At 49.3% G+C, this 14,062-nt stretch overlaps 1 long non-coding RNA gene across 1 annotated transcript; it reads right to left on the bottom strand.

Annotated features, from left to right (window-relative positions):
* Positions 1–287: 287 nt before the first annotated feature.
* On the bottom strand, positions 288–3,120 carry LOC122938071. The gene is made up of 3 exons (XR_006389972.1): positions 2,939–3,120; positions 531–601; positions 288–393 (listed from the first exon to the last, which is right to left on the bottom strand). It is a non-coding gene; the product is annotated as an uncharacterized LOC122938071 (long non-coding RNA).
* Between the last annotated feature and the right edge of the window lie 10,942 nt (positions 3,121–14,062).

The following is a 14,062-nucleotide window of genomic DNA, read 5'->3' as shown; positions in this document are numbered from 1 at the left end:
TGTGTTCTCTCTGCAGCTTATCCCCGCACCGTGGAGGAGAGAGACCAACAACGTCTCATCTACCGCATGAGATTCCTCCCATCTCCAATCTTCAAGATGGAGGTGAATGATCCTACTGCCTGTCATATTGTCCTCCAGATTCCTCCATGTTCTGTTTATAGATGTGAAGGTTTAATAGGAACATCTGATAGACGAGTGACTGAATGTGTTCTTAGCGCCTCATGCCGACCAACCCAGAAGCTCAGAGGAAATACCTGCCTTTCCCACTGGAGTAAGAAGATCCAGAGCCGGCATTGATGATGGCAAGCCAACTGTGCGAAGACCTGCCGGTGGAGAAGGCCAAGAGAGAGCGAGAGGAGGCAGAGACATCCCGGTTGCAGCAGGATGAGACTACTGAGAAGAAGCAGAAAAAAGAACAGAGGATGGTGAAACTGGATGTGAAGAGCAAGAACCTGAGAAGAGTTCAGCATCAGCCTGGAAGAAGACAGAAGATCCGCCAGCCAACCACCTTCCAGTATGTCAACACCAACCTGAGAGGAAAGAAGAACATCCTCTGGACCATCCTCTTCAAACCATTCTGCCGGTGAAGGATGGTAAGGAGCTGTCAGAACACCAGCAGCAACCCAAAAAAAAAAAATTTATTATAGTTATTAAATAATAATGCTTAGGTAAAAGGGTAGTAATATAGTAATACATCTATAACAATAGTAAAAATAAAAAAATAACATGATTTTTAGAAAACTTAGATATAGAAATCAGGAGTTTTGATCCAGTGTTCTAGGACTGATCGCCATTTTCTCGGGGTCGAGAAGGAATTTTTCCCCCTGTGACACGAATTGGCTGAATGTGTCCAGGGTTTTTTGCCTTCTTCTGGATCAACAGGTTTAGGGATAGGGACCTAATTTAGGGATAGGGATCACGTGGCTTGATCCAGGGTTCTAGGACTGATCGCCTTTTCCCGGGGTCGAGAAGGAATTTTTCCCCTGTGACACGAATTGGCCGGATGTGTCCAGGGTTTTTTGCCTTCTTCTGGATCAACAGGTTTAGGGATAGGGACCTAATTTAGGGAAAGGGATCAGGGGGTTTGATCCAGGGTTCTAGGATTGATCGCCTTTTCCCGGGGTCGAGAAGGAATTTTTCCCCTGTGACACGAATTGGCTGAATGTGTCCAGGGGTTTTCGCCTTCTTCTGGATCAACAGTTTTAGGTGTAGAGACATAATTAACAATAATAGTAATAGTTCTAATACCGTAGTCTTATAATAAATAATAATAGTCATTAGTGTTAGTGTAGGGACCCATTTGAAGGAGGTCGCCTTGACGTGGCAAGTGGGCTTATACATTTTGATAACAATACTAAGAACCTCCTGTCCATGGTTATAGCAGCAGTAGATGGCGGTACAAAATGTGGATTAGCACCCGTGGTGTTTCTTCTACACTTGTCACATTGTAATAGATCGAGAAGGAATTTTTCCCCCTGTGACACGAATTGGCTGAATGTGTCCAGGGGATTTTGCCTTCTTCTGGATCAACAGGTTTAGGGATAGGGACCTAATTTAGGGATAGGGATCAGGGGGTTTGATCCAGGGTTCTAGGACTGATCACCTTTTCCCGGGGTCGAGAAGGAATTTTTCCCCTGTGACATGAATTGGCTGAATGTGTCCAGGGGTTTTCGCCTTCTTCTGGATCAACAGGTTTGAGGATAGCGACCTATGTTAGGGATAGGGATCAGGGGGCTTGATCCAGGGTTCTAGGACTGATCGCCTTTTCCCGGGGTCGAGAATGAATTTTTCCCCTGTGACACGAATTGGCCGGATGTGTCCAGGGGTTTTCGCCTTCTACTGGATCAACAGGTTTAGGGATAGGGACCTAATTTAGTGATGGGGATCAGGGGGCTTGATCCAGGGTTCTAGGACTGATCGCCTTTTCCCGGGGTCGAGAAGGAATTTTCCCCCTGTGACACGAATTGGCTGAATGTGTCCAGGGGTTTTCGCCTTCTTCTGGATCAACAGTTTTAGGTGTAGGGACATAATTAACAATAATAGTAATAGTTCTAATACCGTAGTCTTATAATAAATAATAATAGTCATTAGTGTTAGTGTAGGGACCCATTTGAAGGAGGTCGCCTTGACGTGGCAAGTGGGCTTATACATTTTGATAACAATGTATACTAAGAACCTCCTGCCCATGGTTATAGCAGCACTAGATGGCGGTACAACATGTGGATTAGCACCGTGGTGTTTCTTCTACACTTGTCACATTGCAATAGATATCAGGAGGCAGGGCCGGCTCCAGGTTCATGTGGGCCCTTGGGCGATAAAGTCTCAGTGGCCCCCTTGTGGCATTTTGCACAGCATTTACAGCATAGAAACTGTATGTATTATAGATTAAATACCTTACACAGAGCATACTACAGAGCGGATATATGTGAATCAGTCCTTATGTGCCTACTTTTATTTTCTACCCAGTATTTTAGTCCCTCAGGTGTACCCACAGATAGGTGCCCCCTCACAGTAGGTATGCCAAGATATGTGTACCTTCACAGTAGATATGCCAAGATATGTGCCCCCTCACAGTAGATATGCAAAGATATGTGCCCTCTTTTGGTGGATATGCCAAGATATGTGCCCAGTGCCCCCTGCACAGTGGTTATGCCCAGATGTGCCCCCTTCACTGAAAGTAAAGAAACAAGCAATAAATACCCCTCGCCTCAGTCATCTGGCTCCTCCCATGATCTGCGCTCCCAATCAGCAGCAGCAGGACACTGTGCCACATCGTGCTGCTGTGTAGGAGGAGCGGAGGCTGATTCACAGCCTGCCCCGCTCCTCCTCCTACACAGATCAGCAGGACCATGTGTGAGGACATTGTGCTGCTGTGGAGCACTGGGGATAGTGAGTGTAGTGGTAGTGAGCCGGTGAGTGTAATGGTTCATTTACTCACGGTTAGCAGAGCCTCCCTGGGCTGGCGTACAGGTGACGGGAAGACAGCACAAAATCCTCCAGGGCATTCTGGTTACAGGGAAGACCAGCCAGATGTTGGTTAAGGTGCCCTTGATGGTGATGTTTAGGGTGATTGTACGGCTGGGCCCCTGATTCGTGACGCCATCACCATAAGGTGCAAATGTTGTGAGTAGTAGTAGTAAATGATGAAGAGTCAGTTTTTGTAAACCAGTTGAACAATTACTGAATCAATTATCTCTGGACAGTTGTTACAGTTCTCTACGCCGTCACCTGAAATACACCAAATACAAATATGGATATAAATATTGTAATGTACTGTCATGACACTTCGTTACCTCCTGCAAATGAAGGGTTATGCACAACAACACATTGTAGGCAAATATATTACATTTATACATATATATATCTCACTTTTTCCTAATGCATATGGAAATTGTGCGTTGTGATCTTCTTTACTTAACGGTGACAAAAATGGGCGTTGATCTCACTTTGGGGCAAGGTAGTCCATGACGAAAGTCCTGAGACAAAGTCCATCCCTGATTTGGGGTATAAATTATTTATAATCCACATGGAATTAAAGTGCAAAGTTTCTTGATTTGTAAAAGGCTGTGCTTTGCATAGGATTAGGCACAGAAAAGTCTTTCTGGGTACATTTTTCTTGAACCTTGCAGAACATGTGGTTGTTTTAAAGTTCCGGACAACCTGGAAAGGGGGTAAAATGGGAATAAAATTGGTGCAAACAGTGGCACAACTTGGGTTTTGGTGAATGATGGAGTCTTTAATAGAGTCCTTTTTATAAAAGGGAGAGGGAGTTCCAAACTGGAAAAGCAAAACAAAGAACTCCGCCCTCAACAGTGCTCTTGCTCCTTCTTGTTTCCTTTAACCCCTTAAGGACTCAGCCCTATTTCACCTTAAGGACTTGGCCTTAGTGCTGATAACTTTAAAACGCTTTGACTTACCCAGGCCGTCACATACTGTACTTCATGACACTGCTAAAATTGGGTAAAAAAGGTTAATTTTTTTGCTTAAAAAAATACTAAATGTACAAAAAAATTTGAAAAATTAGCAAATTTCAAAGTTTCAGTTTCTCTACTTCTGTAATACATAGTAATACCCCCCAAAATTGTGATGACTTTACATTCCCCATATGTCTACTTCATGTTTGTATCATTTTGGGAATGCCATTTTATTTTTTGGGGATGTTACATAGCTTAGAAGTTAAAAAGCAAATTTAGAATTTTTTCAGAAATTTTCCAAATCCCACTTTTTATGGACCAGTCCAGGTCTGAAGTCACTTTGTGAGGCTTACGTAATAGAAACCACAGAAAAATGACCCCATTTTAGAAACTACACCCCTCAAGGTATTTAAAACTGATTTTACAAACTTTGTTAACCCTTTAGGTCTTCCACAAGACTTCATGGCAAATGGACATAAAATTTAAGAATTTAGATTTTTGGGGGAAATTTTCCAATATAATCAATTTTTTCCAGGAACAAAGCAAGGGTAAACTGCCAAACAAAACTCAATATGGGTTGCCCTGATTCTGTAGTTTGCAGAAACACCCCATATGTGGTCCTAAACTACTGTTTGGCCAAACGGGAGGACATAGAAGGAGGGGAACGCCATATGGGTTTTGGAAGGGAGATTTTGCAGGACTGGTTTTGTTTATACCATGTCCCATTTCAAGCCCCCCCTTGCACCCCTAGAATAGAAATTCCAAAAAAGAGACTCCATCTAAAAAAGGACACCCCTCAAGGTACTCAAAACTGGCTTTACAAACTTAGTTAACCCTTTAGGTGTTCCACAAGAGCTAATGGCAGATGGAGAAACAATTTCGTAATTTCTATTTTTTGGAAAATTTTAAATTTTAACTCTTATTTTATTACTGGAAAAAATGGATTAACAGCCAAACAAAACTTAATATGGGTTGCCCTGATTCTGTAGTTTGCAGAAACACCCCATATGTGGTCATAAACTACTATTTGGCTAAACGGCAGGACGAAGAAGAAGGGGAATGCCATATGGTTTTTGGAAGGCAGATTTTGCTGTACTGGGTTATTTACACCATGTACCCTTTCAAGCCCCCTGATGCACCCCTAGAGTAGAAACTCCATAAAAGTGACCCCCATCTAGGAAACTACGGGATAAGGTGGTTGTTGTTTTGGGACTATTTTAGGGTAAATATGATTTTTGGTTGCTCTATATTACACTTTTTTGAGGCAAGGTAAAAAAAAAGGAAATTCTAAAATTGTTTCTACATTCGCTATTTAGTTTTGTGAAACACCTAAAGAGTTAACAAAGTTTGTAAAGTAACTTTTGAATACCTTGAGTGGTGTAGTTTCTTAGATGGGGTAACTTTTTTGGAGTTTCCAGTCTAGGCTATATCAGGGGGGCTTCTAATGGGCCATGGTGTAAATAAACCAGTCCATCAAAATCTGCCTTCCAGAAACCATATGGCGTTCCCTTCGTTCCATGCCCTGCCGTGTGGCTATATAGCCATTTACGACCACATTTGGGGTGTTTCTGCAAACTACAGAATCAGGGCAAAAAAATGGGTGTTTTGGCACCGTTTTTATTTTATATTTTTAACGCTGTTCATCCCAGGGGTTTGGTCAAATGTTATTTTTATAGGGCAGATTCTTACGGGCGTGGCGATACCTATTTAACATTTATTTAAATTTTGCACTATATTATCATTTTTGGAACAAAAAAAAAATTATTTTAGTATCTCCATAGCCTGGGAGCTACAGTTTTTTTTTTTTTTTGTTGGGCGACTATATAATGTAGGGGCTCATTTTTTGCGGGATGAGATGGTGGTTTTACTGGCACTAATTGGGGGTGCATATGACATTTTGATCGCTCGCTATTACACTTTTTGTGATGTTAGGTGACAAAAAATAGCTTTTTTTTTTACATGTTTTTTTTTATGCTGTTCATCCGGGGGGTTGGGTTAAAAGTTATTTTTATAGAGAAGTTTTTTACCGACGCGGCGATGCCTAATATGTATGGCTCTCAGACTTTGGAGACAGAAAGCAGGCATCCTCAAATTGCGGCCCTCCAGATGTTGTAAAACTACAATTCCCACCATGCCCTGCTAAAAGCTGTAGGTTGTCTGGGCATGCTGGGAGTTATAGTTTTACAACATTTGGAGGGCCGCAGTTTGAGGATGCCTGCACTAAAACTAATATTTTTTTGGGAAAAAATTGTTTCCGTGTCTCCAAAGTCTGAGAGCCATAGTTTTTTATGTTCTCTAGAGGACTGTTGGGGATTATAAAAATGTAGTACTCCATGGAAGTGTGATACTCCCTGAAGCAATCGATAACGCAGAGGCCCGGATGATCGGAGCAAGTGTCACACTGAGTGGTGGTGTCCTTCCGTATCCCCCTCCTGTGACACACTCTGCACTTTTTGGGGGACTGTCCCTTCTTTCCAGTATGGGGGACCACACCTGGAAAATGTTGGCCAGTGACAATCCGGGCGCCTCCAGTTCCCGAGGTACTCCGGCCTGCTCTTTCCCGGTCTAAAAACATTAGGTCCTTTAGGACTGCCTCATTATCTGAATAATGCAGACATTTCCGGATGGCCTCAAACCGGGGGCGTGTCATGGCAATACTGTAGAGTGGGGTCTGGTAAAGGACGTCCCCACTCCAGTAATGCCTGACACTGGGTTTTTGCACTAGACCCATGTGCAGCATGAGGCCCCAAAACATTCTCATCTCGGCTGCACTGACCAGAGTCCAGCCAACAGGTCTAGCCAAAAAGGAGCCCGGGTGCTGAGCAACAAACTGTTGGGCGTACAGGTTCGTCTGCTCCATCATCAGATTCACAAATGGGTCACTGAAAAAAAAACTAAAAAAGTCCATTTCAGTGAAGCCCACTGTGGGAATCTGGATTCCTGGATTGCCAACAAAATCCGTAATCTCAGGCTCAAAATCCACTGGGGAACACCAACTAAGTTCATCGGTAGGGGGCTCCGGTGGGCCTTTTTGGTGGGCCAGGAAACCAGTACGAGGCCCAGGGCGGCTCGTACTGGTGTGGGCCACAGGGTCCCTAGCATGTGGGGCCCCTGGCTCCGCCCCTTGGGGGCTCATCGTCATCAGATGATGATGAGGAGGATGCGGATGACAAGAGGAACGTGGGGTCATCCTCATCCTCACTGGGGCTCTCGGAGTCGGAGGCAAGCTGGGCGTATGCCTCCTCCACCGAGAAAATCCGGCGGGCCATGGGTATGTGTGCGTGCGTGTGTATGTGCGTGCGTGTAAAACCTTATTGTATGTGCGTGTGTGTGGGGACACGGGTGTTCACCTACTAAAAAGTAAAAAAAAAAGAAAATGGACAAGTGTTAGAAAAAAAAAAAAGTTCAAACTTGCTGATCAACGGTGGGGCAGGCGATGCACTAACAGTGGCCGGACGCTAAGAGTGCTGGCCACAGTCAGCGCACGCAAAAAAAAAGTGGTGGGGGGGGGCTGGGGGGGCAAGTGTCTGGGGGGGGGCAAGTGGAGGTGGGTCTAAAGTCTCATAGCTAAGTGCTGTGGACCCCAACCACCAAAAACAATTGATCAGTAGAAGTTTTTTTTTTTGTTACCCTAACTAACTCTCAATTCTATCCCTGCCTAATCGTGCCTCTCCCTCACTGACCCTAACCTACCTGGAGGGTGATGGGTGCAGTAGGGTGATGGGTGCCGACGGGGGGTTCGCAGGAGCTGGTGAGGACGGTGCTGGATGGTGCAGGTGCAGCAGCAGGAAGAGGAGGGGAGAGAGGAGCCCCGGGAGTTTGAATCTCCCGCCTCTCTCCCCGCACCAATCAGCACCAAGGACAGCACCACCAGCACCAAGGACAGCACCGCCTCTCCAAATGTTCGGACTGTGATTGGTGGTGTGTAATCACACCACCAATCACAGTCCTTTTCCGGTTCATCGGGTCACCGGAGACCCGAATGGACCGAAAACGCAGCAAACCGCAGGTCTGAATTGACCTGCGGTTTGCTGCGATCGCCGATGCAGGGGGGTCACATGACATAGGAATGATTTCAGCGGACATCCTGTTCCGATTAACCCCCCGCCTCGCCGCAATGTATTTTTAAAGTTAGGATGTACCAGTACAACCTGGGTCCTTAAGGACTCGGCAAACATGGCGTACCGGTACGTCCTAAGTCCTTAAGGGGTTAAATGAGTAGCCGGCCTACTTTAATTGTAGGGGTCCAGTCTAGACGGAACATCTGTAGATTAGGGGCTTCCCTAATCCCAAGAATTGGGAGATGAACATTCTGGGGTTCCTCCAGAAACACATTTTAGGGGCACAATAGGCAGTTTTAGTTGTCTCCTGACTTCATCAAAGATAGAGGGTTTTCCTAGATCTTTAATAGAGTTGGGCTCCTGCCCATCTATGGGTTTCTTATCAATAGGCTCCTCTTCCATCATAGCTGGCACAACTGTGGCAGTAGGTTTGGTAATAGCAAGAGAGGCAACCTCTGTAGCAAGGGATGTAGACGTCCTCATTTCCTGAGGTTGGACTGGGATGGTCTGGCTGTGAGGAACCACCAGTTGCCGTAATAGCTGGGTCAGGTGCAGATAGGGACATTGACCTAAACTTGGATGATCTCTGTTTCTTTAAGCGCACCTCTGGTGGCGATTGCGGGCTGCCACAGAATATTTTTCCCCGCAAAGCTAGTGGCATATTGGTTCTGGCTACGGGTCAGTCGAGGCGCGCCGCTTGGGAGAAGTAGGGTGTACTGGCTCCTCTTCTGATTCTGAGCTCCCCTCGGGCTCCCAGGTGTCACCATCAGTTCTGTGAGAAGGTCTGACAGACGTCCTTCTCTACCTCTTGCATGATGTTCTTTGTTTTGGTTTCACTTTCTCATCTCATTTCTTTCTCCCAGGTGTTACCTATTTAGACTAATCCTCTCTCCTTTATATTCCCTCCCATACTGCCTCACTTTGCGGTTTATACTACTTCCTGGATTAAAGTGTTCACTGCTGGAGGCTGCTGCTGCTGCTGCTGCTTGTTCAGATAAGTCCTTTCATGTATTGTGTTTCCTTGCGTCCTTGCACGTGGGCATACAATCGTCTACCTTTGAGACCCTTGTATGTGCTTAGCAGTCAGGGTGAGCTCTTAGGGTTTTATAGGGCTCATCTATATGCTCCTTAGTTTGGGATCAAGCCAGTCGGACGTTTATTCATAACTTCCAGCTATCTGCAACATCATCCGTGACACAAGGACTTTGGTTCTGGAACGGGCCGGTGATTCCAGTGGCGTATGGTCCGCGAGTGCTCTCTGCTGGGGTAAACTCGACAACCTCATCCACATAGAGGCTATGGAGGTGGCTAGGCAGGTCGCAGCATTTCACAGCTTGACGGTTCACATAATAATCGCGACCTGTGTCAAGGTCTCTAATAAATCCAAACCCTCTCAACTTGCAAAACGATAAAACTTTACCGCGTTTTCACCAGCAGAATAGTGAGTGCAGCTCTGGGGTATAATACAGTCTATAATTTTGGATCAGTATGGGATAAGTGATGTAATGTGTTAGCCCAGCGGTCCGTGCCGGCACTGCTGCCCCTACCCACGGGCGCTGGGCTCCCTCTTTCCCTCCTGCTGCCATGCGCCGTGCTGACAAGCGCGTGCAGCAGGTAGCTTAGGCTACTTTCACACTAGCGCCACGGACCTCTGGCAGGCTGTTCTGTCGGGTGAACAGCCTGTCGGATCCGTCCTGCCGCTAGTGACCGTGTGCCCCCAGACTGCCGCTCCGTCCCCATTGACTATAATAGGAGTTCCAGTGGCAGCACGGCAGCGCACGGTGAGAAGTTGCCAGAATAAAACTACAATATGTCCAACATTTATTCCGGCAGCCTCTTGTTAATGGGGACGGAGCGGCAGTCCGGGGCAAACGGTCACTAGCAGCAGGATGGATCCGACAGACTGTTCACCCGACGGAACAGCCTGCCCGAGGTCCGTACCGCTAGTGTGAAAGTAGCCTTAACTGTTGCATCTGTGCTCCATGCCAGAGTTTACTTCCTGCTGGAGACCTGTACTGTGTGTTAGGGCTTGTATGGGTGTGCCTCTCCTCACTGGGGCGGCAGCAGGTACACGCCCTCTGTCTCACCAGCCTATGGCTGTATTACAGGAGGTATTTAAAGGTGCTTCCTACCACAGGAAGATGCCTGAGCAACTCATGGTCACTAGCTTGTCTAGTTCCAAGTGTGAAGGTGTTTTTCAAGTTCTGCTTTGCTGTGTACCGGACCCTGCTTTTGGAATTATCGGATTTCGCCTGTTTGCCGCCTGCCTCTGACCTCGGACTTCGTTTACAGACCTTGCTTGATCGCTGTCTGTCCTGACCCCGGACTTCCTGACCACATACTTCCCATCGGTGCTTGCACCAGTATCTCTGACCCCCTGGTCAGATGCCACTAACTTGGGGACTGCTCTGGAGGGGCACGTGGCAACTACCCTAACGGCCCAAGCATATCCTCACCATCAGAGGCTAGTTGCTTAGTCACGCCCCTCCAGAGTATAGCCAGTCAGTGGTGCAGTGGGTCCACACCCGCTTGTATAATAAATGTATGTTCACAGTGACTGCACCAGCAGACTAGTGAGTGCAGCTCTGGGGTATAATACAGGATGTAACTCAGGATCAGTACAGGATAAGTAATGTATGTACACAGTGACTGCACCAGCAGAATAGTGAGTGCAGCTCTGGAGTATAATACAGGATGTAACTCAGGATCAGTACAGGATAAGTATTGAGGCTGGTTACAGCCTGTATTTGTGGGCGGGGCTGCTGACTATATCTCTCTCACGCGTCCTCACCCTGAGGACGGTTGCTTCATGCCTGCGTCCTCGGTCCGTCCCGTCACTTCCGGTTCGCGGCGCGTCACTTCCGGGGCTCCTCTGAGCGGCGGTCACCTACTCCTGGGTCGATATGCACTCCGGACCCGAGCGCCATGCCTCCCTCTTGCGACGGCGGGACGGGTAGGGTCCGGCCTGCGGGTTACCCCCTCCTCAGGGTCTCATCCGTCCTCTGGCTTGGGCGCTGTCCCAGGCTGGTGTGCGTTCCGGCGGGGAGCGCGCGCCGGAGCTTCTTGGCCGGGCCTGGGCTTCCGGTCATGTGATCGGCGTGCCTTCCAGCTTGGAGCGCACGCCGGAATCCGGCCGGGCCTGGGCCCTTGGTCACCTGCTCGGCGTGCGTTCCAGCGTGGAGCGCGCGCCGGATCTCTCACTCAGGCCAGACGACTCCAGGGCAGCGGCTCCAGGGCAGGTAAGCTCTGTCCCCTCCGGGTCCCTCATTACGGAAGCATCCTGTCCGGGCCCCCATGTTCCGGGATTCTTGTGGTTGGATCGGCTTGCGTTCCAGCGTGGAACGCACACCGATACCTGCTCCTACATCTGGGTCTCCTGCTCACCTTGCGACTTGGGACGGGGGGGCCCCGTCCCCCAGTCCACCCGTCCACATGGTCACCCCCCACAAGGAATTCTACCCTTGTTTCCGTGCTTGTGCATCACACCATAAGTCTTCCGCCCCGGTGCATTTGTTCATGGCGCAGTGGCGTGGTGCCACCCTCCTGTGCACACGTGTCTGGCGGCTGTGTCTGCCGCCCTCCTGGGCGCATGCGTCTGGCATCGCTGTAGTGCCATCCTCGCATGCTCAGGTTCGGCACAAGCTGTCCCACGCCGCCCTCCTGTGCACATGCGTGTGCCACCGCCGTGTTACACCTGGGTGCTGGTTATTGCTTGTTGTCTATACTTGGGTGCTGATAAGTTTTTTTTTCAAACATGAACAGGACTGCAGTGCCATCTTATATCCAGACTTCCTATCACGCACACATATTTTGTCTGTTTTCCATGCTTCTTATCTCGCTCTCACACATCATCCGTAGTCTTCCTGGATCGCCCAGGCTCGTTCTGTCTCCATCATCCTGGATCGTCCAGGCTCATTCTGTTTCTGTCTTCCTGGATCGCCCAGGCCCGTTCTGCCTTTGTCATCCTGGATCGCCCAGGCTCGTTCCTGTCTCTGTCATCCTGGATCGCCCAGGCTCGTTCTGCCTCTGTCATCCTGGATCACCCAGGCTCTTTCTGCCTCTGTCATCCTGGATCACCCAGGCTCTTTCTGCCTCTGTCATCCTGGATCACCCAGGCTCGTTCTGCCTCTGTCATCCTGGATCACCCAGGCTCGTTCTGCCTCTGTCATCCTGGATCACCCAGGCTCGTTCTGCCTCTGTCATCCTGGATCACCCAGGCTCGTTCTGCCTCTGTCATCCTGGATCACCCAGGCTCGTTCTGCCTCTGTCATCCTGGTCCGCCCAGGCCCATTCTGCCTCTGTCATCCCGGATCACCCAGGCCCACGCTGCCTCTGTCATCCTTCCCTGCTCCCCGCCCGGTCCTCCGGTCCCGCATCTTCCTTCTCTTCCCTGCTCTCCTAAAGCGGTGTTTAAGAATAATGTTAATTATAAATCTAATTGGTACAAGTTCTTCTTTAGTACACCGGACCTGGGGGTATCTACAACTGTAATTAGGTATAATTGCATGTATTATTTTCTATTTTTCATTTATTTTGCAGTACACTCCAGCCGAGAAGCCATGGTTGGCAGGCACGGGGCTGGCCGGCCTGTTTCTCCATTCCGGTAAAAAAAAAAAAAGAAAAAAAGGGGAAGAGAAAAGAAGCTTCAGGAACGCAGCAGAGAGACCAGACACCGGTGTGATCATTAAGGTGCTGCCTTGCGGACGCTGCTGCGGAGTCTGGGACTGCTGTTCTGGTTCCCATCGTCTATGCTACCGCTGGCCCAGGTTAAGTAGGTTGGAACCTCCAGTGGACCCCTATTCCCACAAGTGCCTATCAATTGCTGCACAATCGCTCTATGCCTCCTCGACTGGAACCAGAAACTGCACCTTCCACTGCTGCTACCAGATGTAACCCAGGTTATCCCCTCTGGGGTAGCTAACTCCATGAATGTTGTTTTAGTCGTGGGGTTTTGTTGCCGTGCCATTGTCCGGTTTCCTAATGTACCATTTTGGGCAATCTTTTCTTAAAACAAACAGGGCTGCGGTGCTGTCTTATATTCAGTCCTCCCGATCAGCCAGGTAGCTGCTCATCAGCTTCCCGAATTCTTCAGGTATTATGCATACGTCTTTTGTCTGTCTTCCCTGCTTCTTGACACACTCCCACGTCATCTGAGGTCTCTGTCATCCTGGATCGCCCAGGTTCGCTCTGCCTCTGCCATCCAGGATCATCCAGGCTCGCCCTGCCTCGGTCGTCCTGGATCGCCCAGGCTCGCTCTGCCTCTGTCTTCCTGGATCGCCCAGGCTCTCTCTGTTTCGGTTATCCTGGCTGGCCCAGGCTCGCTCTGTCTCTATCATCCTGGTTCGCCCAGGCTCGCTCTACCCCTGTCATCCAGGATTGCCCTGGCTCGATCTGTCGTCCTGGATCGCCCAGGCTCGCTCTGCTCCTGTCATCCTGGATCGCCCAGGCTCGCTCTGCTCCTGTCATCCTGGTACGCCCAGGCTCGCTCTGCTCCTGTCATCCTGGTTCGCCCAGGCTCGCTCTGCTCCTGTCATCCTGGATCGTCCAGGCTCGCTCTGCTCCTGTCATCCTGGATCGTCCAGGCTCGTTCTGCTCCTGTCATCCTGGATCGCCCAGGCTCGCTCTGCTCCTGACATCCTGGGTCGCCCAGGCTCGCTCTACTCCTGTTTCCTGGATCGCCAAGGCTCGCTCTGCTCCTGTCATCCTGGATCGCCCAGGCCCGCTCTGCTCCTGTCATCCTGGATCGCCCAGGCCCGCTCTGCTCCTATCATCCTGGATCTCCCAGGCTCGCTCTGCTCCTGTCATCCTGGATCTCCCAGGCTCGCTCTGCTCCTGTCATCCTGGATCGCCCAGGCTCGCTCTGCTCCTGTCATCCTGGGTCGCCCAGGCTCGCTCTGCTCCTGTCATCCTGGGTCGCCCAGGCTCGCTCTGCTCCTGTCATCCTGGGTCGCCCAGGCTCGCTCTGCTCCTGTCATCCTGGGTCGCCCAGGCTCGCTCTGCTCCTGTCATCCTGGGTCGCCCAGGCTCGCTCTGCTCCTGTCATCCTGGGTCGCCCAGGCTCGCTCTGCTCCTGTCATCCTGGGTCGC

This window comes from Bufo gargarizans, chromosome 5 (genome assembly GCF_014858855.1).
Source record: "Bufo gargarizans isolate SCDJY-AF-19 chromosome 5, ASM1485885v1, whole genome shotgun sequence".
NCBI lineage: Eukaryota > Metazoa > Chordata > Amphibia > Anura > Bufonidae > Bufo > Bufo gargarizans.
This window is presented reverse-complemented; position numbering and strand designations above follow the sequence as displayed.